This window comes from Pinus tabuliformis, chromosome J (assembly GCF_031772625.1).
Source record: "Pinus tabuliformis cultivar Carrire ecotype Pingquan chromosome J, CPIR1, whole genome shotgun sequence".
Lineage (NCBI taxonomy): Eukaryota > Viridiplantae > Streptophyta > Pinopsida > Pinales > Pinaceae > Pinus > Pinus tabuliformis.
In genome coordinates this window covers 1325966071-1325981189 of record NC_142295.1, presented here as the reverse complement: position 1 = coordinate 1325981189, position 15119 = coordinate 1325966071, and the positions used below count along the sequence as shown (strand labels likewise).

The 15119-nt window shown below is 35.9% G+C and overlaps 1 pseudogene; it reads left to right on the top strand.

The window, feature by feature from the left end:
* The window catches only part of LOC149232156 (histone-lysine N-methyltransferase ATXR3-like), a 34550-nt pseudogene that overhangs the window by 15675 nt on the left and 3756 nt on the right, over window positions 1–15119 (top strand).

Below are 15119 nucleotides of genomic sequence, written 5' to 3'. Positions count from 1 at the left end.
TTCTATGAAGATGGGGAGGTTTGCTATTACATATTGCTTTGTTCTATACCATAGAGTGGATGATACAAGTTCACAAAGAATATGGAAAAAATAAGGATTTATCTAGCCTCATGGCCAAGTTGCAGAATAGATTAATCAATGGTCCACTTTTCTGGTGATGTTGATTTGTTGAGTGGTGTGGCATGCTAAGGAGTCTAGCTAGCCAATATTCACTTGCACAAGTTACACCAGCCAACACTCATTTCCACAAGTTACAATAAGTAATACTTGTACTAGTAGCACAATATTCTCATTTAAGGATTTTTCTGGTTGTGACTGTCTTGTCAAGAGTCTATGAACATGATACTCTGTATTAAGACAAATAATGCATGAAGTTTGAACAACTTCCTACGGTAACCAACAAAAGTAAAATGGTATTTTCAATCAACATGATGGATACTACTGTGGGTCAAATTCTGGTTCTGCAATCTAACAAAAACTTCACTAAAGTAGGATACTACCTAGTATCTTCATAGGAAGCAGGGTTTGCAATATGCACATATTTCAAAGTGGAACAGAGGATTCTTATAAAATAGTTCTTATTGTCATATATTATGATTAATGAGTCATGCCTATTTATTCTTAGTATTGGATTGTTTCCAATGTTTTTACTTTTTTTATATATATTTGATAAAAATAATTGATTAATAGTGTCATGATTCATCATTGTTGTAGGTTTATCCTGCTTGGAGGTGGTTTTAAAAGCAGGATGGAATCAAGTCTTTGCAGAAGAACAGTAAATACCCTGCACCCGAGTTCTATAATATCTTTTTGGAGAAACCAAAGGCAAGGATTTGGACTGCTTATTTTTTCATAGTATGGTCTAGAGTTACAAAGGGTTTTCAAAATTGAAATGTTCATGATGACAAGTGCTTTAATCTATACATTAAATTATTTTGTTATGGTGTCTGTTTGCAAGCTGATGGTGCAGGATATGATTTATTTGTAGCTAATGCCATGCACAAGGGTAATTATGCCAGTCGTATTTGTCATTCTTGTTGACCTAATTGTGAAGCCAAGTAAGCTTTCTGCCACTTCTATGCTTAGCATGTTAGTATCGGTGGTGCACATATATGACATTGCATTTTTGGAACAGTTTGTAAGAACATAATAATGAGCAAGCTTTTGGGATACTTTGCCTAATGCATTTAAATGATTGCATAGATGTTTGCCTACAACATGATTTCAAGGGTGAAATGCGTATCTGTTTTGGAATTTCTAACATGTTAAGAAAATTATAGGAATTGTTTAAAAACATAGCATCTTGATTTATCACAGGTCTTGCGGTATCTATTAATATGGCCTGGAGAATATGAGCTTGAAATTTACAAATTCATAGTGCTAATCAGTAAGTGTAAGTTAAAGTGGAGATTGCTTCCTATAGTGTTGAAAATGTAGTGATGGAAGTTCTTTTGGCTTGTGCCTTGGCCGGTGAAGACCTCAACTTAGTCTTTATCTAGCATGAATGTGAGTTCATGAGATAGACTTCAGTGTCAATGAGTTGATTTCTAGTTTACTGGAATGGTCATCAAGTTTGCATATGTAGAGTTGGAGCTTCACTTAGTTGGAGTCTTCTTCAGTTAGACCATTTGCATTCCTTCATCCTTCAAGGGTATTGTTTACATACTAGATCAAATATATACTAGTCATGTCATTATGCTCTTTCCAAGAAACCCCCAAAATGATGGTTCTTATAGGATCTTAATGATCCCTCTTTTCAAAAATGACTACCTTTAACATGATGTTAGAATTTGGATGAACTATAATATGCAATATGGTCCCAATCTTCTCCTTCTTAAAAGCTATATAATTCCTTCCAAAGCAACTTAATCAAGTAGACTCTAATTCTTCTATCATCACATGCTTAATTCTATGATGCCATGTGTTTACAACAACCAAGACTCTTTTATCAATGCATATTACTCTACTTGCTATTTAATAAAAGAAAGACAAATTTCATAAAGAATATAACCGAGATGGAACTTCCTTTAGTGGTAAAGATCCTTGGGATATTCTCCTTTCGGCTTCTTCTCAGGTTCTCCTTTTTCTTCAGTTATGTGAGCTTCGCTTCTTTCCTTTTTGTTGTCCTGCTTTTTTGGACAATCCCTCTTAAAGTGTCCATACTCATTGCAACCAAAGCATTGAATCTTGGACATATTTGTTTCTTGTTGGACTTTCCAAACTTCCCTTTCTTCAACTTCTTGGATCTTGCATTAAAAGCTTGAGACCTTTCATTTGATTCAGTGTCATCATGTGCCTTGATCCTTGATTCTTCCAAGATACATTGAGCCCAAAACTCATCACAAGGTGTAATGTCCTTCTTTGAATAGATGCTAATAACAAAACTACTCCAATCAGGTGGAAAAGCATTTAATACCCAAGCCCTTGCAATTGATCCCTTATTTGTGAGATCTTCATAAGATAAGTGGTCATGTCTTCATCTTTTGACTTCCTTATTCTATATAGTTGATTCCTCAAGGAAATCTTTTGACTTGATGTACTTATAGCATACAACTTTACCAACTTATCATACATAGCCTTGGATGTCTTCAAATCAACAATAAAGGGAACAAGATGATCCTTAATAGATTCAACAATGATCCTTTGTGCTCTTACTTCTCCCTTCTTGTATTTTTCTAACTCTTGAGTCTTTTCTTTGTCTGGTACAACTACTTCACCAAGGACATATTCCATGACTTGATTTTCAGTGAGTGCTAATTCAATCCTCTTCTTCCATGCAAGGAAGTTTTTTGATCCAATGAGTTTGTTTCTTTCCTTGTAGAATGTAGCCATATGATTTGTAGATTGAGACATAGAAGACAATATAATACTTACTTGTCAACCAAGAGTCCTCCCTTTTGATGATGTCTCCAACTATATTGATGTTTTCAAGACCTTCAAGGAGACTTCAATGATGCCCTAGAATGATGACTTCTAGGATGCATTCAACAATGGTGTCTTTGAATAGATTCAAATTTTGAATGATGATCCCAAGATTCTTTGATGATTCCTCTTTTTCAAGATGATGGACTAGTGAATCTTCAATAAGAACTTGTCCTTCCTTCCTTCAATGAGAGATTGAAGATGAGGTCCTCTTCAATGAAAACTTGATGTAGTTATTTTCCTTCTAGGTCAATAGATCTTCTTCTTATCTATATGTTTCATTTTGAAAATGATTCCTCTTGACAAACAATCCCTTCAAGATGATTTTTAAAATGCCTTTTTTTGTTCACCTTAGCTCTGATACCATGTTGGAGAATACAGTAAGGCAGCTATTAATTCAATTTCTCCTTAACCTTAATAATCTCTTGTGAACTTTATTTATCTTCTTATGTTTCTTTATTAGATCTTCTCATCAAACAATTATCAAGAACAAAAATAGTAAAGACAATGGACACAAATATTAAGCTCCAAGCCAGGGCAAAACCCCTCCAAGGGGAAACTCTAGAAATAATCTCTTCTCTTCTTATAGAATCTGCTTCAAATGATAAAACCAAGATCAAAAACCCTAGACCAAGTTCTCCTCCAAGCACCAAGTCAGCCCTCCAAGAAGACCATCCAATTGGACAGAATCTTCCAAAGTCAATAAGGGTCAACTTCCTTCAAATCAACCCTAGTCCATCTTTCAGCCCTACAACTTGGATCTGCAACTCAACCTGCAAATTTTCGGTCCTTTAGAAACCTTAGCATCACAAATGTGTGTAGATTTTAGGTCTCCTTCCTTTGTTCTAGCTTGCTTCTTCTATTGGAGACTTTAACCTCCAATTCTAGTCCTTCCTACAACAAAATTTCAGACCTACAATTAGGTATGCAATTTCAGCCTTGTAGCAACACCAGAAACCCTAGATCCTTCTCACATGTGAGAGAATATGGCCCAAAAATAGACTATTTCTTCTTCTTGCTTCCTTGATCTTCGCTCCAGCTTCCTTGATGTTCCTTGGTTTAGATCAAACTTCTTTCTTGAGATGATCGAACCGGTGCTAAATGAGGTCGAAGCTACTTCTATTTATAGGGTTTTCATAGCTCGAATAGCCTCTTCTAGGCTAACTTGTGCTAGGAGGCTTGTAGAACTTTCTAGACTCATAATTAATATATTTTACATGTTACAACTTTCCTAATAGAGTCTTATACAAATGATATAGACTCTTTTGACTCAATAAAGATATTATTTTGACTTGACAAACCCTAGAAGCATGAAGAGCATGCTTGACTTAGATTGACCAACAAATGGAGCATGAAACTCAAGCTTGAAATAATATTTTTCTTTCTTATTTTTCTTGTAACATAAGATATACATAATGACATGAGTACGTTGACAATTATGAAGACCGAAACTAGTTACATTTTCCAATAGGATGGAATTCACTGTGATCCATTATGAAAATCATAGTTGCGTTAAGCTCTCTGAGAATCTAGTGTTTCATGATCGCTCCAAGCATATCTAAATCAGGTATCATCATCTCAAGGACTATATGTAGAGAGGAATAGCAAAGCTACTATATATTCCAACATATGAGCAAGTTGCAAATATTCTGACAAAGGCCTTAGTCAAAGGCAAGTTTGTGTTTTTCAAAGATAAGTTGGGAGTTGTACAAAATCCCTTCCTTGCTAAGAGGGAGTACTGAAAATGTAACGATGGAAGGTCTTCTGACTTGTTCCTTAGCCAATGAAGACCTTGACTTTCTCTTTCTCTAGCATTTATGCGAGTTCACGAGTTAGACTTTAGTTTCGATGAGTTGATTTCCAGTTTACTGGAATGGTCATCAAGTTTGCATGCGTAGATTTGTAGCTTCAGTTAGTTGGAGTCTTCTTCAGTTATACTACAAGATGAGGTGGTAGTGACAAATTGAGTTAGAACAAGTTAAGATTTCAGTGTTGATTGGAGAGAAAACGAGTTGAGTTCTAAGTTAACTCGCAATCACAACTAGAGTAATTCAAGGAGGAACTCGAGCTAGTTAACTGAGAGCTAGTCCAAGTGTAATGGGGACTTGCTCCGGTTAACTAACAAAGGAAACTCATGGAAGTAGTGTGAACTAGCATTCAACTAGGCCTCCTTGCATGCATCCAATTCTTTCTATAAAGAGAAAGACGAAGGCACAAGATCACAGATCATTCTTTATTGTAGAATGTGCATTGGTTGAGGAGCAATTGTGCACAATGATTTAGGAGCCTAAGTGCACAAAGATTTAGGATCCCCAAGTGTGCAAGGATTTTGGAGTAAAAGTGTGCAAGGATTGTGGAGCTAAGGGATCAATATTCTCAAGGCAGGTCGAGACTATCTTCAGCAGAGATCAAGTGTGTAGGGAAGAGCCAAGAGCAAGGCCAAGAACAATTATAGAGCTGATAATAGTGAGGAGAAGCCCAGCGCTTTCTCAAAGATAGATTGTTGGTTGCAGTAGAAACGTGAATTGTTATAGATCCACTTGCTCAAAGAACAATCAATAAAATACCACAACAAAGAAAGCAGGTTTTCCCTTTTGGGTTTCCTGGGTAAAACAAGCGTGTCAATTTTGTGTGCATGTGTTTTTTATCTCAATTATTTTCTACTACATGTTGAAAGTTAAGAAACTCTGTATCTTGGTGAAAGTAAATTTGGTTTCAGTTTTTAGTTGCCTTGTTTTTAGTAATTCATGTAAGTAGTGTGCAAAGTTTCAAAGAAATTAACATATAGACTTCGATCAACTACTGCTTAGTTGCTTGGACTTCCATGTACTAATAATAATCACATGATAGGACTTAGAAATGAAAATGTTTTTGTTAGATTATTGTTTTTGTGCAGTCATGCAACAATGCATGTTATTTCTGTGTTGCAAAATTTGTTTTGTATTTATTATTATTCAGTTCATTTTATCTAGGTTTTACAGTACTGAATATCACCACAAAGTTCTACCTTTACTGGTACCTTTGTGTAACCCTCAAAGAGAATATGCAGTTGAGTGGTGTTTTGCTATGTTTGAATATCTATTCAACATTGGTGGTGTTACTCTATAACTTTTCCAGACTCTAGTTCATTCTTTTTCATTATTTCCAAAAGTTGGATTCACTATCAACCAAAAATGTCCATGCTTAGATGCAAAAAACTGCATTTTTATGGTTTGGTTGAAAGCTGAATTTTCAAAATGTTGAAATTTCAATCAGGAAAAATATTCAAGATTAGATGCAACAATATTTATTTTCAAGCATTTGGTTAAATGGTTATCTTTGTATTTTATGGATATCACTCATAAGTGTGGATACAGAAATGGGTATCAGAACATCAAATTTTCATGATGTTAGCATATGTGGCTCATTAGGAATACACATCAAATTTTCATGATGTTAGCATATGTGGCTCATTAGGAATTTAATAGGAATTTTCAAAAGTGATATGAACCGAACAAAACCATGTGATAATTTCAGAAGTGCAAATACAGATGAGAAAATGCACATGGTATAATTCCATTGGTGACGGGATCTGTCTTGGGATGAGTCCCAGATTTTTCTCATAGACTGTTCAATCAGGAAACAGGTCATGGGCAAATCCTGTCTTGAGTAAACATAGCATAGAAAAACTGATCTGGATAATTTTAGAGTCCTGGTGCTAAATAGAATAGCATGTCAAATATTTTTTCTCTTTGCTAGCTATAGCTCATATTAATCAGTTGAAACTAGTGAGAAATAAGGGGGAACGCCCTTCATGGGGGTATTAGATAAGACAAGATTGATATGCTTCTTTTGTTAATTCATAATGCTTGGCAGTACCTTTCATGTATGTTGTGAATTTAATATTTAGTATTGCATATGAATTTATGTTTACATTATACTGGAACCATGGGTTTGATGTATGCACATCCAGCACTAGGGTTTGGTTCAGTAATTCATGCAAGAAAATAGTTGCGTGATTCATTAGTTGCAAACAATATTCTTTGACTGGTATGATGCCTATCACTTATTTTTTCTCTTCAACCTCAGATGCCAGGAGAGCTCTTTCTGACAGCTCCTGGGGTCCTTTTAGGATCATCCAGTGAGGCCCTCTCAGTGGTGGACATTCTTTGGAAAATGTTATCAGGCTTTGCATTGGTACTTTCCCAATGATAGATGAGGACAGGGATAGCTCCACTCCCTCATGTACATCCACCTTTACTTTCGAAGCCGAGTAGTGGCTCTTTTCTAGGGTTTACACTTTTCTACACAGTGTTATTTTCACTCGTATATCGTATTCTTTTGTCATTCGAGGGTAGCTTTGGCACTTTCACATCAAGATTGTGACTTGATGTATTGACCTATTCTTCTGGTCATCTGTGGACACCAATAAAATTATCTGACTGTATCTTATGATAGTGATGTAATATTGATAGGTTCACATTGGAACACACAATTCCACATATTGTTAGTTTTAGACTTTTAGTATATCTCTAATTTAATATTGAAAGGTTTACTTATGATGAGAAATGGCCAGTAAATTTACACTCTTTTTTTTTAGATTTATATGTTATTTGATTAATTAAATTTGCTTGGAAAATTCTATATGTAATTCATGAATTGGCTCTTGTAGATATATTTCTGCTTCCTTCATATTGGAATGATTATTTCGATGTGTAAAATTTTGATCAATGGATTAAGAATATAAATAGTTGTGAATTCATTAATTGGAAATATTATTTGCACTTGTTTTAAATATCATTAAGAACTTTCAATAACACCATTACATATTCAAGGCGCTCCTGGGCAAAAATGTTGTGGGTCAAGCTAATAGTATACTTGAATTTTACAGTGGCAGTTGTTTTATGATTATTATATTAGTGAAGCTTCCCTTATGAAATTCACATGTGACCATACCAATACGAGAAAAGAAGAGATATTTCTTCTACCGTTGATCTTCATGCCTTTGATTGATTGGTTTTATGATATTCTCTTAAACAGAGTTACTGTTGTCGATGGCCAATACCAGATAGGCATATATACTTTAAGGCCTATACAATATGGAGAAGAAATCACATTTGATTATAATTCTCTGACAGAGGTAAGTGATTCATATTTTTTTTATTTGTCTAAGTTTTTCTATATTGATCTGCAGAAAATCAATAATATGTAGAACTTCTATGTGGTAGTCATGGTTGCAAGGGTAGTTATTTTAATCTTGCAGTTGCAGGAGCTCTTCAAAAGGTACAATCAAAATTCTGATAAAAAAAAAAAAGTACTCATCCCTTTGTGAATTCATCATGCCCATGGACATACACAAATGATAAAAATGGCAATGTTTGTATTAATAAAATAAAACCCATTGGTCAGCTCTACAAAAGAGAGTCTGAACCAGGAGAGTCTGGCTCTGCAGAACACTCTACATTGTTCATGCACATTACACATTAAATAGAAAACATGGTTTTAGGGAAGTTAGAACAGCATCCTAAGAAATAGAAACTAATTCCTATCCTGAGGTTACGTGAACCAACTCTACCTATTCTAGGATATTCTCCATTATCTTCAACACTCCCCCTTAATGGAGAATGGGTTCACATATATGCCTAACATCTCCCTAAACATTTGAAACTTAACTTTTCCAAGAGGCTTAGTGAAAATGTCTAGAACATTACACATGTATTATAATATTCCAGATGAATTTCTTTGGATTGCACTTTCTCCCTGACAAAGTGGAATTGAGTATCAAAATGTTTAGTGTTTTTGTGAAACATTGGATTATTGGCTAGCTTGATTGAACTCTAATTGTCACATCTGATTGTTGTTGCGACTATCTATTCTTCCCCAACATCCTGGAGACGTCTCCGCAACCAAATTGCCTCACACATTGCTGCACACATGGCTTGATACTCTGCTTCGACTGAGGACAAGGAGACTGTGTTCTGCTTCTTGCTGCTCCATGTGATCACCCCGGATCCAAGACTGAATGCATAACCTGTTATAGATCTGCGATCATCTACATTTCCTGCCCAATCTAAATCTGCAAATCCTACCAATCTAACATCAGAAGAGTCAGTGTAAATAATTCCATAATCTACAGTACCTTGTAGATAACTTAAAACACTCTTCGCTACATTCCAGTGGCTTTCAAGTGGCTTAGACATAAATTGGCTTAGCACACTAACTACATAAGCCAAATCAGGTCTAGTGGTGGTTAGGTAGATTAGACTCCCAACCAGCTATCTGTAAAGTGTTGCATCCGCCGCTTTTGAGCCATCTTCACACTGCAATTTGATGTTTTGTTGCAATGGTACCGGTGCAGGCTTACACTGATCCATTCTAAGATTTTCTAACAGGCTTTTGACATAATTTGCTTGAGATATAAATGTTTGACCTGAATCTCTCCAAATCTCGAGACCTAAATAGTATCTGAGTTCACCAAGGTGCTTCATCTCAAACATCTGTGACATCTGTTGCTTGATTTCATCAATTAGATATGTAGCATCACATGTAATTATCAAATCATCTACATATAATGAAATCAACACTACGCACCCTTGTTCATCTTTCATGGTGTAAATATTAGGGTCATTATTACTTCTATTATAGCCAGCTTGTAGAAAAAATGAATCAATTTTCTCATACCATGACCTGGGAGCTTGTTTTAGTCCATAAAGTGCTTTCTTCAATCTACAGACTAAATGTTCTTTTCCCTTCTGGACAAACCCTTCTGGTTGCTCTAGATAAACCTCTTCTTTTAGTTCTCCATTCAAAAATGCGGACTTTACATCTATTTGGTGCATCTTCCAATGTTTCTTAGTAGCTAAAGCGATTAACATTCTAATAGTGTTCAATTTAGCTACAGGGGAGAAGGTTTCTTCAAAGTCTATCCCTTCTTTTTGTGTGTACCCCTTTGCAACCAACCTAACTTTCAGCGTTTCTATAGTTCCATCTGCATTAATTTTCGGTTTATATAACCATTTACAACCTATGGTTTGTTTTCCTCTAGGAATTTCAACCAATTCCCAAGTGTTATTTCTAATTATTGAATCATATTCCTGTTCCATGGTTGTTTTCCATTCACTACTTTCATTTGCTTCTTTATAACTAGACGGTTCAACCACATTCATCATACTAGTTATAAAAGCATTTTCCCTATATCTTGCAGGCATTTGAGCTTTCCTACCTGATCTCCTGAGTGGTGGGGTGGTGGTTTCAAACCTTATTCGATCATCATTTATTTCTTCCTGTTGCTGCTGCTGTTGTTGTTGTTGTTGCTACTGTTGTTGTTACTATTGCTGTTGTTGCTGCTATTGCTATTGCTACTGTTGTTGTTCATCCTCTACCTTAGTCTGCTGCTGACCCTGATTGTTCTCTGCTTCTTCTTCCACAAAGTACAGAATGTCCCATTCCTCATAGTGCTCATCAGGTTCTTCATTATCCTGCTCATGGAATTTAACATCTCTGCTAACAAAAATCTTGTGATTAGAGGGATTAAATAATCTCTATGCTTTATATGACGAACAATACCCTATAAAAGTACATCTGATGGCTTTTGAATCTAATTTTCTTCTATCTTCCTTTGGAATGTGGGAAAATGCTTTAGATCCAAATATTCTTAAGTGTTTTACTGCAGGTTTATATCCATATAATGCTTCAAAAGGAGTTTTAGACTCAAGACTTTTTGTGGGACTCCTATTTTTCAAATAAACCGTAGTATTCACTACTTCAACCCAAAAACCATTCAAAAGATTCTTACCTTTCAGCATACTTCTAGCACATTCCACCAGTGTTCTGTTCTTTCTTTCTGTTACTCCATTCTGCTGTGGAGTATGGGGTACTGTGAACTGCTACAAAATTCCATGATCTTTACAATATCTGATAATCTCATCCTTCCTGTATTCTCCCCCTTGATCAGAGCAGAGAATTTTTATCTCTTTCCCTGTTTTTCTTTCAATCATATTTTTAAACTGTTTAAAGTATTCGAATGTATGACTCTTCTTACTTAAGAAATACACCCAAGAAAACTTTGTACAGTCATCAATAAACAGTAGAAAATACAGTGCACCTCGTAATGATTTTGTCCGCATGTGTCCACAAAGGTTTGTGTGCACTAATTTTAGTATATCCCTCTGTTTCTTTTCTACTCTAACAATGAATTCTTCTCTATGCATTTTTCCTAAAGTACAGGCATCATAGTCATTATGTACTTGGTTTAGCATAGGAAGATCTCTTACCATTTCCTTATTTTGTAATAACAAAAAAATCATTGTAGTTGATGTGGCCGAATTTCTGATGCCAAAGGTCTTCTGTAGTTAGGCTCGCTACTGTCAATGCTCGAACCGGTGCAGGTCTCACATCCAAATTGTATAGTCCTCCTATTGGATTCCTGTAGCAATTGTCTTCATGCCATCTAGCAGATCTTTAATGTAACAGTTAGATTTTAAAAATTCAACTTTCAAATCTTGATCTGTAATCCTAGATACAAAAATCAAGTTCTTTGTTATACCAGGCACATACATAACATTATAAATTTGTTTGATGTTAGCATTAGGTAGAATGACAGAAACTTTCCCACACCCTTTGCTTTGATGACTTCTGTCATCACCTAGGTAAATTTGTGCGCCTTCGTTGATTTCTTTAAAATCCTTGAGCCAGTGCTTATTCACTGTCATATGTGTTGACACTCCTGAATCTACATACTAGATGTGTTATGAAACCAGCTCACAAAAAGATAGAAAAGAGAGATCCACGCCTTAGAATTCAGCCTCTTCGAGGGGGCAACCTCCTTTACATTACATAAATGAACAATTCTTGGATGATTCAAATGACAAAACCTCCTTTCTATATATAAGAGTCTAAGGAGTCACAATATAATCCAGCCGACCTAACAATAATAATATAAAGCCACAATAATAACAATAGTGGGCTTCTATGGGGCACAATAGTAACAATATGGGCACTACATGGGTACAACAACATAATAAGTGGGTTATACTAATAACAATAAGGGGTTACACTAGTAGTATAGGGGCCTAACATGCCCCTCTCCTTCAAAAAGCGTTGTCCTCAACGCTTGAGTAGTTCTTGATGCTTCTGTAGAAAATTCTTGTCCTCCCATGTGGAATCTTCAGCGAGTAAGTTCTTCCACTTGATGAGATACTCTAAAATTGATCGATTTCGTAGCTGTGGGGTTCTTGTTTCTGTGATTGCTCCAGGTTCCAATATGATTTTTCCTTCCTCTTCAATTTCTGGCAATATTGTTTGAATTGGGATCTTTTGCAACTTTTGAATAAGTGGCCATACTTCTTCGTCCTTCTTCCATTCATCCCTTGATTCATTTATCCAATCTAGTTGGATAATATAAATAGCACAAAACAATGCTTCCACATTCTCATCCTTGAAGAGTCTTCCCATTCGGTAAGGTCGCCATTTTTTAAGTGCATGTAGTATTGCCAACATTTCCTTCTCATAAATAGCTTGCTTGAGATGTAGCAGTAAAAATACCCAATCACCTACATCAAAACATTTTTCACTACAATGTTTATCTACCTGTTGTTTCATTTGATTTTGCACCGAAGTGGCGTTATCCTTTAAAAGTTGGAGAACTTGTTGTTGATGCTCGATGTGATCTTTCACTGCTTGAACCTTTTTCTTCTTGATATATCCTTCTATCTCTAGAGTTTTAGGAGTGGTAATTTCTTCCAATCCTTTACAAGATATGGTCGGATTCATTTCTTCATGCTCGATGTGATCTTTCACTTCTTGAACATTTTTCTTCTTGATATGTCCTTCTGTCTTGATAGTTTGAGGAGTGGTAATTTCGAACAATGAATTACAAGATATGGTTGGATTCATTTCTTTTTTCTTGATGTGAACTTTCACTTCTTGCACATTTTTCTTCTTGATATGTCCTTCTATCTTGAGAGCTTGAGGAGTGATAATTCTTTCTAATGCTTTACAAGATATGGTCTGATTCATTTCTTCTTTCTCTGGGGTGGGGTCCTGGCGTATATCTTCTTCTTTTGATGTTTCTTGATCCTTTTCTTCCTCCTCTTCATATTCTATGTAAAATAATTTCTTCTCAGCACACTTATGACCTTTTGTGTATTTGCTATCACAATTGTAACAAAGCCCTTTTGCTCTTTTTTCTTCCAATTGTTGCGGTGTCAACCTTGTAGGTTGTGGAAGACTATGGGCAACAACACTTCCATCTTTATAGTTGTGAATGGTATGCTTCCTATTTGCCATAATTTTGCTTTCCATTTTTCTTGCTAACCTGAATGCCTTCTCTAATGAATCAGGTTCCCAAAGGCGCACATCATGTTGGATATTATCCTTTAAAGACCCTATGAACACATCAATCCTATGCTCCTCTGGAATATCTTTTATCCTTATGTTCAATTTTTGGAACTCCTCAATGTGCTCCATTATTGAACCCTTTTGTTTGAGATTCATCAATTGGCTAAAAAAAGTGTTGCTTTTTGTATCCTCATAATGTGCTATCAATTCTTCCGTAAAAATTGCCCAAGTGATAAATTGTTTACGAGAACAAAGCCCTTTGTACCATAAAAATTGATCTGGTTCTAAATATGAAGATGCAATAAATACCTTTTGTAACAGTTGTACACCATGTAGATCAAAATATTGCTCCATATGAAGTATCCAATTTACCGGATCCTTGCCATCAAACTTCCTCATCTTGCTTTTTCTTGATTTTAGGAGCTCGACCTTGAAACGACTGTAACTCTGTACTTTTCAATCTTTAAGTTCTGAAATTGCAACCTGTAGTAGCCTTATGTGTCCTCTTTCCAATGCCACTAGTCTGATCCAAATTGGATTCTCCAAGAAAGAGTTATACACAATCTCCCGCAGTGACCTGATTGTAGACTAGTTCAGTAGAGCGAACTTGTATGAAGTTCCACGTGTCACTGTTTCAAGATTTGACTCTGAAAAATATATAAAAGAAAACTACAGTCCGTCCTCTTTCTGTACCTTCTTGCGAAATTTCAATCCGATGCTCAGAAAGAAAGTTATGACGATTTTCCCCAGGTCACCTGTTTTGAGTGTAATTCGGGAGTCTGCAAAAAGACCAACTTTCTCAGATCATATCTCCGCAAATGTCGCGCGAAAAGCTCTAAAATTCGGACCCAAGGTTCAGCGCAATTTCTTCTCAAATGGGTTTTTTTTGAGACTTCTGAAACGTCACAGAAAAAAAATTATAGCAAAAATTCCACGATGACCTATTTGGAGCAGCGAAACCCTAGAATCCAAAGCTCTGATACCAAATGTTATGAAACCAGCTCACAAAAAGATAGAAAAGAGAGATCCACGCCTTAGAATTCAGCCTCTTCGAGGGGGCAACCTCCTTTACATTACATAAATGAACAATTCTTGGATGATTCAAATGACAAAACCTCCTTTCTATATATAAGAGTCTAAGGAGTCACAATATAATCCAGCCGACCTAACAATAATAATATAAAGCCACAATAATAACAATAGTGGGCTTCTATGGGGCACAATAGTAACAATATGGGCACTACATGGGTACAACAACATAATAAGTGGGTTATACTAATAACAATAAGGGGTTACACTAGTAGTATAGGGGCCTAACAAGATGTCTGCATCAACATTTTCATCGCGATCTGCCATGAACAATCTGAAATTCTACCCCTGATCACCATTCACGAGATGACCTACATGTTTTTTTGGCTTTTGTTGTTCTTCATGATATTTCTTTTTCCTACACTCCCTGGAAATATGACCCAATTTTCCACAATAAAAACATTTAGTTTCAGAGTAGTTTTTATTGGGATGCATACCTTGAGTCTGATTTGGCCGTTTCTGTGAACTTGCTCCGTTTTGCTGTTGTGGACCTCCTTTCCCTTTGTAGAAGTTTTCTTCGCCATCAATGCAAGATCGGCACTCTGGGGCTTCAGAGTCAATCTCCTCTCTTCTTCCTGCATTAGTATACCTATCATCTTTTCAAAATGCGGGATCTTCTCTTTGGCATTTATCCCAGTGATGAACATTTGATAATCATCAGTGACACCATTCATTGTAATGGTTACAATATCTGTATCGTCAACTGTATGACCAATATCTGCTAGTTTGTTCCTCAGATCCTTGATCCTTGCTACGAATGAAGCAATTGTTTCACTCTCCTCCATCTTCAG